The 15,660-nt window shown below is 42.5% G+C and overlaps 1 protein-coding gene across 2 annotated transcripts in view; it reads right to left on the reverse strand.

Annotated features, from left to right (window-relative positions):
* Positions 1 to 15,660, reverse strand: part of PGR (progesterone receptor) — a 100,851-nt gene that overhangs the window by 17,294 nt on the left and 67,897 nt on the right. The window lies entirely within an intron of this gene.

Below are 15,660 nucleotides of genomic sequence, written 5' to 3' on the forward strand. Positions count from 1 at the left end.
CTGGGGGATGAGGGACCTAGGACTGGCTTGAAAGAAGTAAATTAGGTCCAATTCGAACTGAGCACCAATTAACTCTGTGGCTTACATATTAAACAGACAGTCACACACCCGAGCAGGACACAAACTTGCTGGCTGAGGGTTATTCACCCCTGCAACCATACTCTTAGCGAAGGTGAGAGTGTCTCTGTGACAATAATGCTCTGTGTCACTTCTACTCCGCGGAACTCCCATAATTCCCAGTGGAAAGGGATGACATTAAGCATTGCTGGCATGGAGCTCCCATGCCTTTACTAGAAGCCCAGATGGAGTGGCAACACACAGTGAAGCAAACTCACATCATAAGAACATAAGAACATAAGAACAACCCTGCTGGATCAGGCCCAAGGCCCATCTAGTCCAGCATCCTGTTTCATACAGTGGCCCACCAGATGCCGCTGGAAGCCTACAGGCAGCAGTTGAGGGCATGCCCTCTCTCCTGCTGTTACTCCCCTAAAACTGGTACTCAGAGGCGTCCTGCCTTTGAGACTGGAGGTGGCCTATAGCCCACCAATTAGTAGCCATTGATAGACCTCTCCTCCATGAAGTCATCCAAACCCCTCTTAAAGCCATCCAGGTTGTTGGCTGTCACCACATCCTGTGGCAGAGAGTTCCACAAGTGGATCACACGTTGTGTGAATACATCCCGCTTAGGTGTGCAACCAGATCTTAAGGACCCAAGTGGCTAAGCATGTTCGCAATGTATCTCTAAGACTAGAAGCCAGGCTACTGAAGATAGAGGTCAAAATTTGGATAACAAATTATTGGTTGAAATTAAAGTCTTTCTGTAATGGTTTAGGACCTTTAATATTAGAAGACTCTTTTACATCAAACTGGCATCAGAATTAGGGACTAAGCTCTTTTCATTTGATCCCTCTCTGCAGAGGCATTATACTACTTAGGCCATACCTGGGTCAGGGAGGTGCTAAAACAACGTATATTAGATATGGAACATCAAAGAGATTTTAATTCTAAATCCATTCAACAGGAGTGATTAGACAGCTGCTTTAAGCTGGCAGAATATCTTGTTAATTTACAGGTTTTCAGTCATAGAAGGGCGTTCACCTTGGCTAGATGTAACACTCTGCGATCTGCGGTGCGATTTGGAAAATTTCTGATAATACCATATGAAGAAAGAGTCTGCCCCTGTGGTGTGTATGAGACAGAGACAACTGAGCATATAATTTTAAATTGTATATTTTATCAGAGGATTCGTAACATATTTAAAACACCACTTTTTTCATCCTTTCCAGGCGATCAGAAATGTTTTATGTGTTGTATTTGTTGGCAGATCAGAAATCAGAGATAATTCTTTCAGGGGCCAAATTTTGTAAACATTTGTAAAATAAAAAGTTTGTAAAATAAGGTGTAACTTGCGTAACAAGTAGCAGAAGGGAGAAAGGAGATTGGTTATGTTGTAATGTGTGGTGTTTAGGTAGTGAATTTACTGTTATACTGGTTGTGGACCAAAGAAAACTGAAATGGAAACTGAAAATTATTCACAGTTGGCTGTGTGGTATGTAAACCACTTTAGATAAGTTCATTCCAAATCAAATCCAACTCCTCTTGCATAGAGGATACTCCTCCAGGGAGTGTGGGCCTCTTAGCAGTACTGTAGGTGATTCGATCATTAGCGGAATAGAGAGATGGGTCCGTGACCCATGTGTAGACCACACGGTTACTTGCTTGCCTGGTGCGAAGGTTGCAGACGTCACACTGCGTCTAGGTAGGCTGTTAGGCAGTGCTGTGTCGTGGTGCACATTGGCACCAACAATGTTGGGAAATGCAGTAGGGAGGTCCCGGAAGCCAAATTTAGACTGCTAGGTAGCATACTGAAGTCCAGGACTCCCAGGGTAGCATTCTCTGAAGTGCTACCTGTTCCAAGCACAGGGACAGTGAGACAGGCGGAGCTGAGGGGTCTCAATGCATGGATGAGACAGTGGTGCCAGGAGAAGGGGTTTACATTCGTTAGGCACTAGGATGCATTTTGAGGAAAGTGAAGCCTGTACAAAAGGGACAGGCTCCTCTTGAACCAAAATGGAACCAGATTGCTGGGCCTTAAAATCAAGAAGGTCACAGAGCAGCTTTTAAAATGATTCCTGGAGGATTGCTAGCAGGAATTGGGTGGTATTGGCTTCAGCCAGCAAAATCCCCTAAGGTGTGAGGGTGAACATGTTTCGGATAAACCAGAAGGGAACAGAGTAGAGCCAGGAGCTGAGCATAAAGAAACACAGGACAGCTTGCCAAATAGGTCAAATTATGGTAAGGGGGACAGCACACGCCAACACCAGGTGAGGGACCCAGTGTATAGGTGTCTATATACCAATTCCAGAACCACTGGGTAGCAGTGACCATAGTATGATCCAATTCAGCATATATGGAAGTGAAGAATTGTAAAGGAAGTCCAACACAAATGCGTTGGACTTCTGAAAAGGAAGCTTCTCAAAAATGAGGGGACTGGTAAAAAGAAAGAGGAAAGGGAAAGTCAGGAGAGTCAAATTACTCCAGAAAGCAAGGAGGAGGAAAGGTACCACCAAGTTAAGGCACAGACCAGCGTGACTAACAAGTACAGTCAGGGAAGCTATGAAAGGGAAGAAGGCTTCAGAAAATGGAAGTCCTGCCCAAATGAAGAGAACAGGAAGGAACATAAACTCTGGCAGTTTATGCAAAAGAAATGCAAGGAGACAATAAGGGATGCAAAAAGAGAGTTTGAGGAGCATATAGCTAGAAGTGTCATGGGGAATAACAAAAACTTCTTTAAATATATCAGAAGTAGAAAACCTGCCAGGGAGGCCTTAGATGATGAGGGTGTGAAAGGGATTATTAAGGAAGATAAGGAGATTGCAGTGAAGCTGAATGAGTTCTTTGCATCTGTCTTCATGGCGGAGGATACGGACCATATACCCTCTCCAGAACTGAGCTTTTCAGGTTTAGCAGCTGGTGAACTGGGCCAATTTGAGGAGACAAGGGAAGATGTTCTAAACTGTCTTGAAAAACTAAAAATTAACAAATTGCTGATCTCCTAGCAAAAATATATTTCTTGTCCCTACCATTGGGCTCTGCACGTTTAACCTCGGTGTTGGGTAAATTGATGGAAAGCATACTTAAGGACAAAATAGTTAAGCATATAGAAGAATAGGCCTCACTGAAGGAGAACCAGCATGGCTTCTGCAAGGGAAAGTCCTGCCTCACTAACCTTTTTGAGTTCTTAGAGAGTGTCAACAGGCATGTGGATAAAGGAGATCCAGTTGACATTGTATACTTGGACTTCCAAAAAGCTTTTGATAAAGTTCCCCACCAAAGGCTCTTGTGTAAACTTAGCAGTCATGGAACAAGGTGACAGGTTCATGTGTGGATCGTTAACTTGTTGAAGGAAAGGAAAGAGAGAGTAGGAATAAATGGATGGACAGTTTTCACAATGAAGGGAGGTAGGAAGTGGGGTCCCTCAGGGATCGGTACTGGGACCAGTGCAGGGATCGGTACTGGGACCAGTGCTCTTTAACTTGTTTTGTTTGTTATCTTGTTTGTTTTATTTCTCTTTGTAAACCGCCCTGAGCCATTTTTGGAAGGGCGGTATAGAAATCAAATTATTATTAATAATAATAATAATAATAATAATAATAAATGATCTAGAAGTTGGGGTGACCAGTGAAGTGGCCAAATTTGTATATGGCACAAAACTATTTAGGGTAGTAAAGTCCACAACGAATTGTGAGGAACTCCAAAAAGATCTCTCCAAACTAGGGGAGTGGGAGACAAAATGGCAAATGTGATTCAATGTAAGTAAGTGTAAAGTGATGCACATTGGGGCAAAAAACACCAACTTCACATATACGCTGATGGAAACTGTGCTGTTGGTGACCGACCAGAAGAGAGATCTTGGGGTCATGGTGGACAGCTCATTGAAAGTGTCATCTCAGTGTGCAGCAGCTGTGAAAAAGGCTAATTCCATGCTAAGAAGCATTAGGAAGGGGATTGAAAATAAAAATGCAAATATCATAATGCAAATATCATAATACAAATTGATGGTGTGGCCACATCTGGAGTACTGCGTACAGCTTTGGTCACCGTATCTTAAGAAGGATATTGTAGAACTGGAAAAGATGCAGAAGAGGGCAACCAAAATGATCAGGGCCTGGAGCACCTTCCTTATAAGGCTAGGCTACAGCATCAGGGACGCTTTACCTTGGAAAAGAGGTGACTAAGGGGAGACATGATTCAAGTGTATACAATTATGCATGGAGTGGAGAGGGTGGACAGAGAGAAAATTTTCTCCCTCTCTCACAACACTAGAACCAGGAGTCACCCCATGTAACTGAAGGATGGAAAATTTAGGACCAATAAGCGGAAGTACTTTTTCACACAGCGCATAATTAATCAATGAATTCCTTGCCATGGGATGTGGTGATGGCCACCAGCTTGGATGGCTTTAAAAGGGGTTTAGACAGATTAATGGAGGACAGGTCTATCAATGGCTACTAGTCTGATGGCTGTGGGCCATCTCCAGCCTCAGAGGCACGATGGCTCTGAGTACCAGTTGTAGAGGAGCAACAACAGGAGAGAGGGTATGCACATACCTCTTTCCTGGGGCTTCCCAGAGGCATCTGGTGGGCCACTGTGTGAAACAGGATGCTGGACTAGATGGGCCTTGAGCCTGATATGTTAAGCCTCCTCATTTCAGTTGTCAATGGAACTGACGACAATGGAACTAAGTAAGCTCAAGCATCACTGACATTATATTCCTATAAATGCCAAGAAGCAAAGCCTTTTCTACAACTTTAAAAAAAAATTCTAGGTTTATAGACTGCTGTACCCCATAGGCTCAAAACAGGTTGCGGCCATCAAAGGTCACTTCTTAGCTTTCTCATGGTCCAAATAGTTACATCAGCTACCATTCCTTTTGGGAGGGTGTAGAATGTCACAGAAAAACTAATATGCATCAGGAAATTATGCAATCATGCATTTCGCCATGAGCCTCATCACTCACTGAGATCTTCCAGAGAGCTTCATCTGATGGATACACAAGGACGGGCCCTCTCCATTGCTTCCCTAAGGCTTTGGAATGCGCTCCCTGCTGAAATAAGAGCCTCTCCATCTCTGACAACTTTTTAAAAGGCAGTTAAGATATATCTGTTCATCCAGGCTTTTAATTAGATTTACAGTTTTTAAACAGTTGTTAATATTGTGTTAATTTTAAAAATTGTTTTCATGTTTAAATGTTTTGATTTGTATTCTTGTTACTGTAAACCACCCAGAGACATAAGTTTTCTGGCCACATGGGGACAGGCCTTCTTGACTGCTGCACCAAGAATGTGGAATGCGTTCCCTACTGAAATATGATCCTCCCCATCTCTGACAATTTTTAAAAAGCACTTGAAAACCCACCTCTTAACACAAGCTTTTTCAGCTTTTAAAATGTTTAAGTTTTAATCTGTTTTTACTTTTAGATTCTCTAGGAACATAGGAAACTGCCATATACTGAGTCAGACCATTGGTCTATCTAGCTCAGTATTGTCTTCACAGACTGGCAGCGGCTTCTCCAAGGTTGCAGGCAGGAATCTCTCTCAGCCCTATCAGGGAGGGAAGACGCGACCAAGAGGTTCACGCAGATGAGACAGTAAATCTCTTCTGGAAAAGTTTGTATGGTTATGTGCAAAAAGACAAGAGTATCTCTTCTAAACAGCAATGGGACAAATTGTGGAAATGGACGTGAGATGTAACCCCCGCCCCATTACCTGATGTGCCTTGAAATCCCCCACCCCCGAGTTACAGTACTACCTGCATATACTTCATAAACTTGTGGGTTTCCAAATCATTGTGTGTAAATCTTTGTAGATATATCATGTACAAACAACCACTTTGTATATAATTGTGCTTTGGCAACGTACTGTATGCTTTGGTAGTTTGTTGGTTCAATAAAAAAAATCTTGTCCTATTAAAAAATAAAAATAAAAATCTTGTCCTATCTTGGAGAAGCCAGGGAGGGAACTTGAAACCTTCTGCTCTTGCCAGAGCGGCTTCATCCCCTGAGGGGAATATCTTGCAGTGTTCACACATCAAGTCTCCCATTCAGATGCAACCAGGGCAGACCCTGCTTAGCTATGGGGACAAGTCATGCTTGCTACCACAAGACCAGCTCTCCTCCCTGTGTTAAGATTTTTGGGTATGTTGTAACTTGTTTTATGTTATTGTTAACTGCTCAGAGACAAAGGTTTGGGGCGTTCTACAAATCTGGCAAATAAATAAGTAAGCTGACTAACAAGCAGAAGGTTGCCGGTTCGAATCCCTGCTGGTATGTTTCTCAGACTATGGTAAACACCTATATCAGGCAGCAACAATATAGGAAGATGCTGAAAGGCACCATTTCATACTGTGTGGGAGATGGCAATAGAAAACCCCTCCTGCATTCTACCAAAAGAAAACCACAGGGCTCTGTGGGTGCCAGGAGTCGAAATTGACTTGATGGCACTCTTTACCTTTTACTTTAAGTAAGTAAGAAAGTAAGTAAGTAAGTTTTGGATGGCATATGAATATGTTCAATCAATCAATCAATCAATCAATCAATCAATATACATTATTTTTTATTTCATGGAACAAAAACGATACATTTGCAGTTGTGGATGAATGTCCTGAATATAGCTACATGTTTTCATATTTATTTCAGATTATGAGGAAGACTGGAGTGGCGGGGTGGGGGTGGGGGGGTGGTAACACTGCACAAGATGTTTCACAGAATGGGAAAGGATGTGAAACAGTAAGCTGGTTAGCAGCTAAGTGGAGAAATATGATGAGCACTAATTAGACTAGATGGATGCACAATCGGCAGCCAATCTTCTCTTTGAATTGTGAACATAATGAACACTAGATCGATTCAAGAGCACTAGCTGGGTTGTTCTTTAAATAGGGAACTATGGTGATCGCTACATAGACCAGACAGCACGATAGCTAGCTATGCCTTCTGGCTGGCAATGGAGCACAGCTCAGCCAAATCTCTATGCCTTTAAATAGAGAACAAAGCACCATCATACTAGGATCCAAATTACATGTAAATTAATATGAAAAGTAATGATCTTGAAAAATTTCCTTATTATATGGGTATATTTCTCAAACACTCAATATCACTTTTCAGTAAGATAGAAATATCCACAGGAAAAACCAGATAGTTTCCTCATATCTCTTTTTTACATTAAGCCAACAGGCAGGGTGGTGTAATGGTTAGTGTTGGAGACTGGAGAGACTCAGGATCAAATCATCACTTAGCCCTGAATTTCAGTAGATGGTCTTAGACCAGCAAAATACTCTATCAGTCTACCAACCTCATAGGTTGGTGTGAGGATAAAACAGAGAAGGGCAGGTAAGCTTCCGTGAGCTCCTTGAAGGGCAGAATAAAAAGTTATTTATTAATTAATTTATTTATTGAATTTATATACCGCCTAGTATAAAAATCTCAAAGCAGTGTTCAGAATTATAACAAAATATAATATAAAACATTAAAATTCATAAAAGGATAAAAATAATAGATAAAAACACATTAAAATGTAATAGTTTAGTCTCAGTTGAAGGCCTGGGAAAATAGGCAAGTCTTCAGGGTCCTCCGAAAAACAAAGAAGGAGATGCTCATATTTCGGTAGATGGTCTTGGGCCAGTCAAACACTCTATCAGTAATTCTAAGTAGAACCCTTGGAGCTCATTTTCTGCTTCTTTTAACATGTTCACTCTTTCCTAGGCCCTTCTCCCATGCACTATGGATTTGGTGTGTATCTGACTGTCAGCACAAGAGTTACAAAGGGCTGTCTGCCTATACTCTGAGTGGCCACCATCTTATTTCAAATAAAATGACAATCAGGCAGGCAAACACAAACACAAACACAAACACACCCCAACAAACCCATCTTCCCTAGGATCCCCTCCCACATGTTATGCTTTTGGTTTGTATTGGGATTATAAGCACACAACTTATTAGAGGGACAAATATGGTCACATACACAGACATGGTGACCTCATAAGCTGCCCTCCCTCCAGGAACCAAGCTACAAATAATGTAAGAAGTAATAGGTGTGTTCTGATAATCTCAGGAGAGACAGAAGACAGAAAACAAGGTGACCGAGTATGTTGGTCATGACCCTCTCTGATCATGATTAGAGAACAGAACTTCCCAACTAACAGCACCGGTGCAGCAAGGAAGTTGCAATTTTTGACACTCTCCTCTTCCCGAGGAAGCCCTCTGTACCACCTCAAAATATGTCCACTGCTCTTGGAGACATATTTTTCAATGGCTCAGAGGGCATCAAAAATTGCCACTTCCCCTGCTGCATCAGAGCAATTGTTGCAAGGTTCTGTTAGAATGCTCTCTTGCTGCACCAGTTTGTCCTGGCTTTGCATGTCAGCTTCTGGATTTAGATTTAAAAGAGGTACTGGCAACAAAATGTCACATAGGATCTAGGGATCTAGGAAGCTGCCTTATACAGAGTCAGACCATTGGTCCATCTAGCTCAGTATTGCCTACACAGACCGGCAGCGGCTTCTCCAAGGTTGCAGGCAGGAGTGTCTCTCTCAGCCCTATCTTGGAGATGCGGGGAGGGAACTTGGAACCTTCTGTATATATCTCCTGAACGCTAATGCCCCAGGCATTATATGCTGTTAAAGACTCAAACAGGCCAATTCCCCCTCCCTTCTCCTTACCCATGTTTCTGGTGCCCCATGCCAACAACTCACGCCTTCAACAGTCCATGGCTCCTGGGACCATTGTGCATGCTTAGTTCCTGTCACTGCCTGGATTCTGCCACTTTAGTTTTTCTTTTAATTTACAGGTTTATGTACTCCCTGCATACCCAATCCCCTGGCATATGTACCCACCCTAACTTTACTGTGGGTGGGCTCAGTTTTGTTTCCAGTTTGCCATACATTCAGCCTCCTGACTGGGTGCACTATTAGTATATATAGATGGTTCCCCCTCCAGTCCATTTCCTCCCTCCCTCCCTCCCTCCCTCCCCCACAAGGAGTTTGAAGAATGTTAGAAGGTACCAAATTACTCCAGGCATTTCACTGCAAACAGACAAGCTTCTGCAAAGAAGGCCTCACTCTCTAAGCAGGTGAAAAATGTTGACCATTTGTTATTTCCTGACAGAATACCAAGCTTCTGCCTCGTAGGTCACTCTGCCCCTGTGGCTTTCTGAAGCACAATACTTGATGTGCACTTCAGAAGGAGTGTACCCTGCTAAGAGAACAAAGCAGAGGCGATACATCATGATTTCAACGAAGAATTTGAAGTAACATCTCGTGAAAAATCTTACTAGCAAAACTAATTCCATTTTTCTCCCCAGGATGTGACCTTGCTAGATAAGGGAGCCTGAACGGGTATTTAGTAGGAGGCACAAACAGAGCCATGGGCACGATCCTGCCAAAGTGAAGCAATTTTAATTCACACTAATTTGAAGGGTTATGCATGTACTTAAAACGTTCCCATTTAAATCAATATATCTTTAAAATGCTTAGTGGATTCTGCCATAGAGTGTCATTTTTATTTTTGCTAATATAACCCTTGCTAATTATTTTGGCAGGGGCTGTGGAGAGAAGAAGGGATACATACTATTTGCCATAAAGTGAATATATATCCTAACAGAAGTGCAGGCAGTGGGAAGGCTTGAGGAACAACTCCTTACTTTATTTTTTTATTTGGCGGGGGAGTGGGGGGAGAAGAAAGACACTGTCGGGCGTGGTGGTTATGGGCTATTCAATTTGGCAGGGGCAGAGTTCAATAAAATGCGGGGGAAATTCCTCAAATTTTTTTGGTGAGAGAGAGTGGGACCTGCACTCCTGCATCGTAAAATCATGAGACCCGATCCAGATGGATATTATATATTTGCAATAGCAAGTTTCCGTGTACTTCTCATGCGATGGATGGGGAACTGGGAATGTTAGTGCTATTCACTGCCTCTTTAAATAATAGTGAAATATTGCCAGTTGGTTGCTTGGATTGCAGAGGGGCAGAGCCTAGATTGGATCCCCCTCCTAACACCTCTTCTGCGCAAAACAGTTTGTTTTTTAAATATCTTTTTAATTATTTTTCCAATAAGATAACAGAAATAGAAAAAGAACATAGAAGAAGAAGATAAAAGTAACTTCACAGTTAACATCTCTTGAACATCTCATAATTATATACATCAATCGGGAATTCAACAACCCTCCGTTATCAAACCTCCAAGAAAACCACCCTTTCCCCCATTATTGGGGAAAAACAGAAATAATACTTTAATTAGTTGTGTGTTGTATAAATTCCTAGGAGTTTATGCCAACTATAAGAGGCGGGTCTAATGGAGCCAGCGTGGTGTAGTGGTTAGAGTGCTGGACTAGAATCAGGGAGACCTGAGTTCAAATCCCCATTCAGCCATGATACTTGCTGGGTGACTCTGGGCCAGCCATTTCTCTCTCAGCCTAACCTACTTCACAGGGTTGTTGTGAGGATAAACCCAAGTATGTAGTACACCACTCTGGGCTCCTTGGAGGAAGAGCGGGATATAAATGTAAAAGTAAATAAATAAAATAAACTGTCCTGTCTTCAAAACTTTCCTTTAAAATATTATAGCAGTCCACCATCCTCTTATCTAGCTAAGGGTCAAATCACACCCAATACTGGAAGTATCATTAAAGAACTCCTGTCAATAATAATAATAATAATAATAATAATAATAATAATATTATTATTATTATTATTATTATTATTATTATTATTATTATTTCTACTTTTCTATACATCGGGAGAGTTAGAAAAATCCTAAAGTGCAAACTCATTGGCGGGAACACCATACAAGCCATATACATCTGAACTATACTTATTATCAGATACACTGCAGGAATAATAGACTTAACCCAGGCAGAGCTAGATAAGCTAGATCGTAAGACCAGGAAAATAATGACCATCAATCATGCTTTGCACCCCTGAAGTGATGTAGATATACCTCCCTTGCAGCTCAGGTGGAAGAGAAATGCTGCAAGTCCATCAAACAGTAGAGGAGGAGAAAAGAAGCCTTGAAGAATATATAAAGGATAGTGAAGAAGATGCACTTCAAATGGTCAATAACGCGAAACTATTCAACACCAATGAAACAAAGCAGGCCTACAAGAAAGAACAAGTCAAGAACCGAGCAGAAAAATGGAAAAATAAGCCACCGCATGGTCAATATTTGCAAAATATAACCGGAAAATCAAACATCACCAAGACCTGGCAGTGGCTTAAGAATGGCAACTTGAAGAAAGAAACAGAGGGTTTAATACTGGCTGCATAAGAACAGGCACTAAGAACAAATGCAATAAGTGCAAAAGTCAAAAAATCAACAACAAAGAGCAAGTGCTACCTTTGTAAGGAAGCAAATGAAACAGTGGACCACCGGTGGTGGTGGGGAATAGAAGAAGTAACATTGGCAGGTTAGTGGGCCATTCCAGGGGAAGGGTAGTCAGAAATTGAATAGCAGTCTCCCCTTCCAGCTGTCCTGCCAGCTCTTTGACCTGGGGAGCACTGCCAACAACCCACATAGCTTTTCCCTGCTCCTCTGTAACGCCAGGTCAGTCCAAAATAAATCTGAACTCATCCATGATTTGATCATGGATGATGGGGCCGACCTGGTATGTATTACTGAGACTTGGTTGGGGGAGGCTAGTGGTCCAGTTTGGTCCCAGCTTCTCCCTCCAGGATATTCTGTAGAGGGGAGCAGGTGAGGGGACGTGGGTGGGGAGGTGGGGTGGATGTGGTCTATAAGGATAACATCTCCCTTGCCACGGTCCCTGTCAGGGTATCGGATCATATTGAGTTTAGGGATGAGGGATAGATTGGGACTTCTGACCCATCGCCCCGCTACCCAGAGGAATCCCTAACTGAGCTCACAGACTTGGTCGCAGAACTCGCGTTGGAGTCTCCCAGACTCTTGGTGCTGGGGGATTTCAATGTTCATTTCGGGACCAATCTGTCCAGGGCAGCTCAGGAGTTCATAGCGGCCATGACAACTATGGGCCTATCCCAAGAGGTCTCTGGACCAACTCATACTGCAGGTCACACGCTTGATTTGGTCTTTTACTCTGATCAAGGTGGTGTTCTGTGGGTGGGGGCTGCTGTGATTTCCCCATTGTCATGGATGGACCACCATCTAGTTAAGGTTGGACTTACAACCACTTTCCACCTCCGCAGGGGCGAGGGGCCCATTAGAATGGTCCGCTCAAAGAGGTTATTGGATCCATTAAGATTCCAAGAAGCCTTGGAGGGATTTAATGTTGGCTTTGCTGGTGATCCTGTTGATGCACTGGTTGAGAATTGGAACAACTTGCTCACCAGGGCAGTAGACATGATTGTTCCTAAGCGTCCCCTCCGACCCGCTTCAAAATTGGCCCCTTGGTATACAGAAGATCTATGGGGGCTGAAATGGCAAGGTAGGTGACTGGAGCGCAAGTGGAGTAAGACTCGACTTGAATCTGACAGATTGCGACATAGAACACATCTAAAGATCTATGCTCAGGCAATACCTGCGGCAAAGAGGCGGTTCTTTTCTGCCCGTATTGCCTCTGCGAATTCATGTCCAGCTAAGTTGTTCAGGGTTGTGAGGGGATTAGTATCTGCTCCACCTCCCTTGAAACAGAATTTGGAGACATCAGTTACCCGCTGCGATGTGTTTAAAGAGTTTTTTGCAGATAAAATCTCTCGGATTCGGGACGACCTAGATGGAGACTCCACAATTAATTTGATGTCTGAGCTGGAGGTGCCCAACGACTCCTCTTATGTGATTTGACTGGATCGTTTGTGACTCCTGAAGATGTGGACAAGCTGCTTGGATCGGTGAGGCCTACCACTTGTTCTCTTGACCCTTGTCCAACATGGCTTGTTCGATCTAGAAGGGAGGTTGTTGTAAACAGCCTGGTGGATATCATAAATGATTCTCTGAGGGAGGGCAGGATGCCTCCTTGTCTTAAGGAGGCAATCATTAGACCTCTTCTAAAGAAGCCTGCATTAGATCCCTCAGAGTTGAGCAATAATAGGCCTGTTTCCATGGCTGGGCAAGGTAATTGAGAAGGTGGTGGCCTCTCAGCTCCAGGCGGACTTGGAGGAAACTGATTATCTAGACCCATTTCAAACTGGTTTTCGGGCAGGCTATGGGGTGGAGACTGCCTTGGTCGGCTTGATGGATGATCTCCAATTGGGAATTGACAGAGGAAGTGTGACTCTGTTGGTCCTTTTGGATCTCTCCGTGGCTTTCGATGCTATTGACCATAGTAGCCTTCTGGTACATCTGAGGGTGCTGGGTGTGGGAGGCACTGTTTTACAGTGGTTCCGCTCCTACCTCTCGGATAGATTCCAGATGGTGTCGATTGGAGACTGTTGCTCTTCAAAATCTGAGCTTAAGTATGGTGTCCCTCAAGGCTCTGTACTTTCTCCAATGCTTTTTAACATCTACATGAAACCGCTGGGAGAGATCATCAGGGGATTTGGAGCTAGGTGTTATCAGTCTGCTGATGACACCCAGATCTACTTCTCCATGTCAACTTCTTCAGGAGCTGGCACATCCTCCCTAAATGCCTGCCTGGAAGCAGTAATGGGCTGGATGAGGGAGAATAAACTGAAGCTGAATCCAGATAAGACGGAGGTACTTATTGTGCGGGGTCAGAACTCTAGAGACAATTTTGATCTACCTGTTCTAGATGGGGTCACACTTCCCCAAAAGGAACAGATTCGCAGTCTGGGAGTACTTCTGGATTCACACCTCTCCCCGGTTTCTCAGGTTGAGGCAGTGGCCAGGGGTGCTTTCTATCAGCTCTGGCTGATAAACCAGCTGCACCTGTTTCTTGAGATCAATGGCCTCAAAACTGTGGTACATCTGCTGGTAACCTCCAGACTGGACTTTTGTAATGTGCTCTACGTGGGGCTGCCTTTGTATGTAGTCCGGAAACTTCAGTTGGTTCAAAACGCGACAGCCAGATTGGTCTCTGGATCATCTTGGAGAGACCATGTTACTCCTTTACTGATGGAGTTATACTGGCTGCCAATAGGTTTCCGGACAAAATACAAAGTGCTAGTTATAACTTACAAAGCCCTAAACGGCTTAGGCCCTGGGTATTTAAGAGAGTGTCTTCTTCGTTATGAGCCCCACCGCCATTGAGATCATCTGAGGAGGTCCGTCTCCAGTTGCCGCCGACTCGTTTGGTGGTCACACAGAGACGGGCCTTCTTGGTCGCTGCCCCGAGATTGTGGAAGGAGCTCCCTACTGAGATACGATCCTCCCCATCTCTGGAAATTTTAAAAAAACACCTGAAAACTCTTCTTTTCACCCAAGCTTTCTCAGCTTCCTAAATTGTGGGGTTTTTAATTTCTGGTTTATTTTAAATTTCAAAACCTGATTTTGGGGTTTTTAATCACTGTAATTGTTTAATTGTTGTTCTAAAATGTTTTTAAATTGTTAATTGTTATATTGTTTTTAAATTTGTTTTAGCTCTTTACTGTTTTAGTGGTGTGTTTTAATTGTAAACCGCCCTGAGCCATTTTGGAAGGGCGGTATACAAATCAAATCAAATAAATACAATAATAAGAAATAATCAGCTGTTGTAAAAAGATCGCACAGACTGACCACAAACAAAGGCCTGACAAGCTAGCATGGATGATACACTGGAACATCTGCTAAAAATAAAAGCTACCTGTAGCTAAAAAATTGGTGGGACCATACAATTTTAAAAGTTGTTGAAAACGAAGAGGCAAAAATATTATGAAACTTTCGACAACAAACAGACAAACATCTGCCACACAATACACCAGATATAACTGTAGTTGAGAAGAAAGAAAAACAAGTTAAAATAATCGTCATAGCAATACCAGGGGATAACAGAATAAAAGAAAAAGAAATAGAAAAAAATCACCAAATACAAAGATCTACAAACTGAAATTGAAAAGCTGTGGCAGAAGAAGACCAAAAGAACCCCAGTAGTAATTGGTGCCCTAGGTGCAATTCCAGAACACCTTGAAGAGCACCTCAATATCATAGGGGCTACAGAATTCACCACCAGCCAATTACAAAAAGCAACTTTACTGGGAACAGCCTATATTTTGTGACAATCTCTATAATAATAACAAAAATATTGATAATAAAATTTAGCCATCCCAGGTCCTTGAGAAGGACTCAATGTCTGGATTAAACAAACCAGTCAATAACACCTGTCTGACTGTGTAAAAAATAAATACATACATACATACATACATACATACATACATACATACATAGAATAAATAGAATAAATAAATAAAATAAAGTAGTAGTAGTAGTAGTTCTTGCTGTTGTAGTTGTAGTAAAATGATCTGCAAAAAATACAAGCTACCTGTAGCCAAAAATGGGTGGGACAATAAAATTGAAAAGGTTGTAGAAAATGAAGATGCAAAAATATTATGGGACTTCCAACTACAAACAGACAAACATCTGCCACACAATACACCAGATATAACTGTAGTCGAGAAGAAAGAAAAACAAGTTAAAATAATCGACATAGCAATACCAGGGGATAGCAGAATAGAAGGAAAAGAAATAGAAAAAATAACCAAATACAAAGATCTACAAATTGAAATTGAAAGGGTGTGGCAGAAGAAGACCAAAATAA

The sequence above is a fragment of the Hemicordylus capensis genome, chromosome 3 (genome assembly GCF_027244095.1).
Source record: "Hemicordylus capensis ecotype Gifberg chromosome 3, rHemCap1.1.pri, whole genome shotgun sequence".
In the NCBI taxonomy this organism is placed as follows: Eukaryota; Metazoa; Chordata; class Lepidosauria; order Squamata; family Cordylidae; genus Hemicordylus; species Hemicordylus capensis.